The following is a 9255-nucleotide window of genomic DNA, read 5'->3' on the forward strand; positions in this document are numbered from 1 at the left end:
TTGGTAGACTGGCTGGGTGTCAGTTTGCCTCCGGGAGTGGCTGAAGCGGGCTGCACTTCTACACAAGGGCCGCTGCTGGTGAGCTGCTTCCCAGTATGAAAAACATTTGTCTCTTTGGGTTTCGGAGGGTTGAGGGGCAAACCCTTTCCCTGGAATCAGCCTCTGTGGCTGCCACAAAACTGGTTTCTTGATGTCTTTGTTAAAACTCCCAGGAACTTCGCCAATAGCATCAAGAAGCCTTAAAAAGGTTTAGACCTTTCGACCCAGGTCTCCCTCTTGTGGGAGCCTCTTGTAAAGAAAGTGGACTTTAAAACTTCTTGGGAATTTCCACTTTTCAAATTTCTAAAAAGTGTTAATGCATGAAGTGTTAATAATAATGGTGAAAAATTAGAATCGTATTCCTTTATTGTGACTCATTTAGGTTAAGTAAACTATCATATATACAGTGAATTAATTGCATCCATTAAATATATTTGTAAATATATTTATAAATATGTATATTTGTATATGCTATAATTATTAATATATTCATCATTGTATTTTTTTTTTTTTTTTGGTAGAGATGGGGTCTCACTTATCAGCCAGGCTGGTCTTGAACTCCTGGCCTCAAGCGATCCTCCTGCCAAAGTACTGGGATTACAGGCATGAGCCACCATGCACGGCCCTCATTATTGTATTATATGAATATAATAATATAATTACAGTAAATATAATACATTTATATTAACAAGAGGAGACATGTATATTATAATATTAAATTAAAATTGCATCTCTAGTAATTAGGGGAATGCAGTCTCTAGTATATTAAGGACAAAAATACACCTTATATAAAGGAATCCCTAGAAGTCGAGGTACCAGTATTTGTCTCTAAACGTGGGACTATAGGTGAGTTTCTCCCCTGTTTTCTACTTTTCTATAGTTTCCAAGTCATCTATCCACAACGACTGGTGATTATAATATGGAAATAAAGTTCAACTTTGGAAATAAATGGGCAAGGACATTTGCCACTGTTGCTAGAGGCAGTTTGCAGACAGATGGGAGAAATTCTGATTCTTCATTTGGCAACTCCCTATTAGACACGTCCCTTCCTGAGCTGAGGTTGGATCAGGCTCTGGTGGCAGCTCCAGGAAACCACCCTTCTCTTTATTTTTAACTCAGAATTAATGTTCTCTGTGGAGCGTGGGACAGAGAGCAGCTAACCTGAGTGAAGATTCCCTGGGACACTTCCCTGGGTCCTTATCTGAGATGGGAATGTAAAGCCACTCTGTGCCAGTCATTTCAGAGCTCCACTTCCCTGTGGATAAGAAGAGTTCCTCAGAGGAAGAACTAGCACCAAATATTGAAATGAGATTTTTGGCGCTCAGCAGAGGAGACTGGAACACCCAGTGGGTCACCTTGCAGGGGCAGGACATAAGGTATGCCCGTGAGGAAGAGGTGGAGAGTGGCGGGAGCTGGCGGGGCAGGGGGTCAAACAGGGGACCGGCAGGTGACCCATGCAGGGACCTGGGCTGGAAGCAGCTACCATCAGACCTGAAACCTGAATTTGAGACGTTTGACAGTTTTGTGTTTCTTACACTTCTCTTGTCCATTTCCTTTTGGTTTTCCCTTGGTGCCTGATAACTGGTTTTAAGGCCAGCCCGTCTCGAACCCTTGCCAGTCCTGTAACCAGAGGGCTGAAGGAGGACAGGTGGCAGAAACAGCAAACCAAATGAGCTCAGGCTCTGCCTATCTTTTAGGGGACAGCCAACTGATGGCTGTTTACACCATCATTCGGTTAAGGCCAAGAGAACATTTTAGATGCCTTTTAAGTTACTTTTTAATTTTTACTTAAAGTCACCTAGCCACATTTTGATGGAAAACTTTAAAAGACCTTATTATTAATGCAAAGTCTGAATTTTAGCTTAAGCTTGCGCCAAACTTGTAGAAGTCACTTTGTCCCCTCTTCATGGAAGGAGCTCAATCCTTGGTTGAGCCTGTGGCCTGTCATCTGCTCCACCGACAGCGCCTCTGTTTTCTGCCAGGGTGTCCCCTCCTCGGTGGACACCACCTTTACGTCTCCCCCTCCCTGGGCTAACTTCCAATGAGCTCTCTCCGGCTTGCAGCCGGTCACCTCACCGCCGGAGTGGCAACGGTTGGACAGAAACACACAACACAGGCGATCGTGCGACCTGCTGTCTCTGTAGTCAGACCTCCTGCTCCACCGCACCCTTGGAAAAAAAGAGGCGCCCTGAGTGAGAAAACACATGGAGGCAAAAAGAAAAAAAAAAAATAGTGCTGTCCGGGCAGGGATGGTGACTTAAGCTTTTCAGCGACTATTCTACAGAACAAAAGACTGGCAGTAATCAGGAAAAAAATTAATTTTATGTGATGAAGTCTTTACAGTAAAAGCAAAATCTATGCTGTTTCCATTAAGCAAATTGACTGTTAGGCTTTTAAAAATATTCCAGAATTTAAATGAAAAGATAAAGGAATTTTTAAAATGTTATATATATATATACAAATATATATATATATTTATAGGTGTGACTCCGCAGTTCACCAACCGCTGTGTTTCCTACTACAAATCACAGCTCATTTTAAAGCCTTAACTTAATGTTAAATAAGAGGCGAGAGTTAATTTAGGAAGCGATTACAGCGGAGGCGTCCTATAGCAACAGTCATTGCGGCACAATTAGTCTTCAATTTGTAATTGAGAGTAACTCCCGCAGGACTAACTCACTGATGAATTTCAAATAAGGAGACTTCAAAACCACGAGGAAAAATGGCTAATTATAAGCTAAGGGGGGAAAAAAGGGTGGCAAAAGAAAAGAAGTTGAGTCTATAGGGTTTGACTGGTGATTCCTTAAAATCCGGAATCGCCAGGAGGCTGTGCGATCACATACAGCTAGGAGAGCCACATGCAGGGTGGGAGTGGAAAATACAAGCCAACACAGGGATTGACGATTAACAGAATACACGCGGCTGCCCACCCGTCATGGAGAAAGTCTTTGGTCTAAAAATGGACAAGGACCAGGTGTTATGGGCGACACTGGTTGAAAGAGTACTTAGGCTTCAGTTAAAGGTACATGGCGAGGGTCGAAGGGAGAGGCATTGGCTTTGCCCATCCTGGAGCCGACCAGGCCCACATGCTGCTATGCGCTGGGCCAGGGACACAATCAGCCACCACAGTGCTCAGGTGTCACAGCTCTGAGGTTTCCCAACCAGCAGCACATAGATGAAGATGCACAGGCCACCATGCTCAGGTGGCCTTGACGTGAGCTTTTGCCGGCTGTCCTTCCAGCAGCTGAGGCAGAGGACCAACTTCCGGTTCCTCTTTCTGAGTCCCAACATTTTATAGGGCTGGGGAAGCTGCCCTTGCTCCTGACTCAGTGGCAGAGAGAAGAAGGCATTTCCCAGTCTTAGGAATGCAGCCACGAAGGAAGGTCTCACTGCTGGGGCAGTCACACCTCTGCTCCCTCTTCTGTTTTTCTGGTGGGTCCAGCCTTATTAGGAAAGACCAGGATATCATATTTACCTTTGCAGTGCCCACAAGTGAGGGCGGGGTGCAGGCCCCAGCTGACCAGGACATCTGTACAAGTCCCCAGAGCTCCAGAACCTACAACCTGAGGCAGCCTCTTTATTTCTGGCAAATTTAAATAAACACCTATTTTTCACCCAAGAATCTAATTTTGCTTAGACACCCACTCCCCCACTCCTAAAGAAAAAAGTAAAATATTCCTTGCGGTAGGCTTGGGATCTATAAAGAACGATGCTTGGCCTTTGTGACTCAGCCCGCCGTGGCCATTGTGTGCTCTGCTTCTAGTAACAGACCCCCGTCCCAGTGGGTGGTGGGCATGACTCAGCCCTGCCAGGGCTCCCCAAGTCCTTGGCTGCCATGATTGCTTCAGGGATAAACACAAGTTGCAAGCAGGGCCAGAATGTCTCCGTGAAACCTTTTTATAGCTATGCTAGGAAAAAAGAGGACATCTTTTTTGCTGGGATCATGAGATTTAAGGACTGGGTAAGCCAAGACCCTGGGAGCCATTTTTTTTTTTTTTTTTCATGTAGAAGAACCTGAGAGTCAAGCCAACCCAAAGGAATCAGACAGGAGAGCTTAAGACTGACAACACCCTGTATCACTGAGCCTCGGAATCCACCTATGCCTGAAGCTGATGAGTGCACTCCTTGACTTCCCAGATACTTCAGCTAACACATTGCTTTTTGGCTCAAGCTAGTTTGAGTTGAGCTTCTGTAACTTGTAACATCGAGAGTCTAGGCTTCCAGCAAAGAGAGAATAGGGTCCACATCAGATTTTGCTTCAGGACCAATTTGTGTAGTTATATAGCCCATTAGGTCACATATTCCTGCAGAAAGTCACATGTGAGTTGGAAAGGGGGAATATTGGAGATCCTTAACCAAATGTTCTTGTTCTATAGCTCAGGCTTAGGAAAAGTGGTTCTTCTGACCACTGTGTTTTCATTCATGGCCACATTTATCTTGTGTACTTAGTTTTCCCAGAACCTAGTAGATGCTCAGAAACTTGGCTGAGTTGGTTTTACTTCTGACACATGAAAGGATGATGTTAGAGATGATAAAGCAATTAACTACAGAAAATTTAGTTATTTTTTCTGAGGGTCCTCAGTATGAAGGCAGTCCAGAATTTTGAGGTGTGTCTTAGATTGGGTTCCTTTGAAAGCAAACCCCATAACAAGGACTTGGGTGCAGGTAGTTTGTTTGGGAGGAGAAATTAGAAGGAGAGAAGAGGCCGGGCAGAGTGGCTTACGCCTGTAATCCTAGCACTCTGAGAGGCCGAGGCGGGAGGATTGTTTGAGCTCGGGAGTTTGAGACCGAGCCTGATCAAGAGCAAGACCCCATCTCTACTAAAAAAAAAATCAAATAGAAAGAAATTAGCTAGACAACTAAAAATATACAGAAAAAATTAGCTGGGCATGGTGGCACATGCCTGTAGTCCCAGCTACTGGGGAGGCTGAGGCAGGAGGATCGCTTGAGCCCAGGAGTTTGAGGTTGCTGTGAGCTAGGCTGACGCCACGGCACTCTAGCACAGGCAACAGAGTGAGACTCTGTCTCAAAAAAAAAAAAGAAGGAGAGAAGAGCCAACAAAGGGTGTGTAAATGTGCTAGCTACTGCCGTGGGCAACTGGGCTCAACCCCACCACAGACCTTGGGAGGAATCAGGCAGATTAAGCCTCAGAAGGCACCACCCTAGGATGGGAGGCCCGGGCATTTATCCACAGACACACAATCCACCGAGACAGAGGGGTGGGTACCTTTCAGAGTACTCACCTCCCATCCCCTAACGCACACGCACGGTAAGTTGCGCCTATGCGTGGCGGATTGGCCTTCTGCACACGAGAGAACACTGAGCAGAAGCTCCATCATGCATGCATGCAGTGGCGTATGGAAGAGTCTGCCACAGCCGAGTGATGCCAGGCAAGCCAGGGATACGGTGCGGTGGGCAGTCAATATTCCTAATAGCATCTGGAGTTCACATACCTAGAAAGTCACATGGCATTGCTGGTAGTATTCTTGAAAGAAAGACATTTGGCCATCTCATGGCCTTAGAAAGGCCATTCGTGATGTCTTCTGGTCTGGCCCAGGTCGCACAGGAAATCTTAGGAAGTGCCCACAGGAGCATGTGTGAATGTGCAGGTGTCCAGTTGTCCCAGTGGCACTGGACCACAACCTTCATGAGGGCAGGGACTTTGTCAGCTTTGCCTCTTTGATGCATCCCACCATAGAACACAGTTCCTAGCAGATAGTACATGTTGAGTGGATGAAACAACAGAAAGAGTTCTAAAAGAAGTATCGCTAGGGACTACGTGTTATTTCTACATGACTTTGGCTGAGCTGGTCTGTGTCTTTCATGCCAGGGGCCTGTTGAGAAGAAAATGCTGGGAAAAAGTGCTATAAACTTTTCCCTCTCTCATGTTTGTGCAAATCTTTTTTTAATCCCAGAGAGAAGCAGTAAAGGAAGAAAATATCCATTCATCCCCTCTTTCATTCAATCCACAAATATCTGAAACCTATGTGTCTGGCATAGGTGCAGCAGTGAGCAAAACAGACACAGTCCCTGTCTCCCCAAGTCTGGTGGGGAGAGAGATGAAACAAATAATCAGTTATGTGAATATATAATAATGAATTGTTACGGTGGCTGTGATGGGGATCACATGAAATATTAGAAACACTAACTAGAAGCTGGAACTAGTAAATTTAGTAGCACGTTTGTTGAATGAATGAGCTGTGTTCATGAATGAAGGGCAGCTTCTTTTTATTTTTTCACTTTTGTAATGATAAATTACTGCCTTAATAACTCCCCACTACTTCATCTTTAAACATTGGCACATGTCCCTAGTCCTTCTACCTAAGGAATAATAAGAAGGTTAAGGAAGAAAACACCAAGGAGATTGATTTTGTGTGTGTGTGTGTGTGTGTGTGTGTGTGTGTGTGTGTGTATGTATATGTAAGTACATACAGATGTATGTATATATATATATATTAATTTATGCACACAGTCATTTGCAATCTGAAACATAAAACAGTACTTTGATATATTTTATAATAATCATTTATGCCTATGTTTACACCATATGAAAGAAAATCCAGGAACTTTAAAAAACACAACGCAAATAGTTGCTAGGCATTGTTCCAGCAAAGCGACTGGTGGGCAAATCCACCCACTTTTTACCCATTTGCTCTCACAGCATCGTCACTGTGTGGGGTGTAAGCTCCCACCCACCAGCAGGACCCATCTGCACCTGTCTGACTGATGAGCTCAGCTCTGTAAATGGGCTGAGTCTACGTAGTGCTTTCTGCTACATTCTCTCATTCAATCCTCTCCAGACTATGTAAGACCATCAGTGGTGCCCACCCAGTGTCTCTTGGAGACTCATCTATTGGGAAGTGGGAAGGATGCGATCTGCCCCAGAAAGTGTCCACAGGCAGGATGCTGGAGTTAAGCACGCAGTCTTCGGAGAAAAAAGACCTGGGGTCCGAGCCCCAGCTCTGCCAGTGACTGGCTGTGTGAGTTCAGGCAAAGCACATCACCTCCCTAAGTTCCCAGTTCTGCAGCAGTAAAGGAAGAGTGATTCCAGGCCTGCTGATAATAATAATATCTGCCTTGAAGAATTGAGGTGGCCTGTGCCTAGCATAGAGCAATTGATTGATGAATTATGGGTATCACTATGCTTGATCAGAAGTAACTAGGATATAAATAAGTAAAAAAAAAAGAGTAGAATATTATCACTATTTTATCGATGAAAACACTGAAATGCTAAAAGGTTAAATGATTTATCGAGTGATCGCACGGCTAGTCTCACTAGAACCCTTGCTTCTTAGCCTTGACCTAGCCTTTTCTCCTCCAGCCCACAGGGCCAGGAACATAGCTGCATAACTGGCTCTTATGTGGGTTCTTGAGAAATATTTGGCATGATTATGGTAACTTTCCAAATGATCCAAATATCTCCATCACTTCAGTCAAAACTGGTAAGAGGCTCCTCCCTTTTCACCCCATGCCTGAATGAATGGGCAATGGCAATTCACTGTAGATTGTCCTTCCCTGAAATACTGATGAAGGGTACTGGCTATTGGCCATTCTTAAGCAAAATGAGTACCTTAGAAATAGGTTGCTGTCATTACTGAAAATAAAGTATAATTTCTTCCCTACCCCTTAACCATCAATAAAAGAGGGTGGGCTCTCATGGATGCCTTTGCTTTTTATATTTTATGAAACAAGGATATTATTTTAGAAATTAAGAAAAATTATAAGCAATGGCCCAGAAATCATACTAATGGAATAGAAAAATGCTGCTAATTATTTATGCACAGGACCAATTAGAAAATAAAACAGCAAACATTTATACCTGCCAGAAACTTTGCAAGGCACTTCTTATAGATATTGTGGAGTAGTTGCTGCCTCCACTGAGAATTCTGAGGCTCTGAGAGGTTAGGGAACTTGCCCAAAGACACACTGATAAATGACAGAGTTGGGATTGGAACCCAGGTTGGCTGACTTTCAATTCCTCATTTATTCCATTTCATCAAAACTGTCTTGCATGTTACCAGGATCATGTTACTATGTGATCCTTGTTCACACACTGGGATATTTACACACTGGAAAGAGTGTGGCGTGATGAAAAGAGAACTGGACCCAACTCAAGAGAACCAAAGCCCCTTCTCCACCTGCCAATAAATGCCCATGTGGCCTTAGAGAGTCACTTGAGCAGTGAAAGCCTTGGTTTTCTTCTGCTGGACTAAACCGTCTGGTTCTGTTTGTTTGTATTTATTTAAATTTAACATTTAACCACTACACTTTATGATATAGATCTGTAGGTTCTGAAAAACAACACCAGAAAGAGTCAGTAATTTGGACAGAAGCAAATTAACCTGGCCAGAATATTGTATGGAGCTTCAAAACATTATTGAGACTCTCATTGAAAGTCAACATAAAACAGCAAGGGTGGTAACTGACATTCTCATATTATTGGAAGGTAGGTAAATTAGAACAATTCTTTTTGAGGGAAGTTTGGTGATTTCCATAAAAATCTGACCCAGAGAATCCATTTCTAGGAATTTATCCTATCGCTATAAGAATATCCCACGGCCATATTTGTCCGTATGCACAAATAAGTACATAAAAGGACATTCTATGCAGCATTGCATATAACTGCAAAGGATTAAAAGCAGCTGCAGTGCCCATCCAGGGGGGATTGGTGAAATAAATTAAGGTAGACCCACACTACATAATGCTATACAGATATTAAGAAAATTGAGGCATCTGATTTATACCAGTGTGGAAGATAAATTGCAAGATAAATTGCAACTTTTTAGGTGCTGAACGGTGTGTAGCGTGGACAGTATTCTGCTGCTTGTGGGGTACGCATGTGTGTATATATAAGTGGGATGCCTCTGGAAAGACACAGAGGAATCTAGCAACAGTATCTTCTAGACCAGGCGTCTTCAAACTACGGCCCGCGGGCCACATGCGGGCCGCCTAGCACATTTATCCCGCCCTCCAGGTGTTTTTGCCGCAGCTGCCGGTCCTGCTTAGCAGCCGACTCATCCGGGGCCCACAGTGCACACTCTCCAACGGTCTCAGGGACAGTGAACTGGCCTCCTGTTTAAAAAGTTTGAGCACCTCTGCTCTACACAGAGGAGCAGGAGGTCTGGGGACAGAGGTGAGAGGGAAACTACTTGTTCAGTAGTGTTTTGATTTTTTTTTTTTACCATACATATGTATTACTAATTGGATAGATGGAAG

This window comes from Microcebus murinus, chromosome 6 (genome assembly GCF_040939455.1).
Source record: "Microcebus murinus isolate Inina chromosome 6, M.murinus_Inina_mat1.0, whole genome shotgun sequence".
In the NCBI taxonomy this organism is placed as follows: domain Eukaryota; kingdom Metazoa; phylum Chordata; class Mammalia; order Primates; family Cheirogaleidae; genus Microcebus; species Microcebus murinus.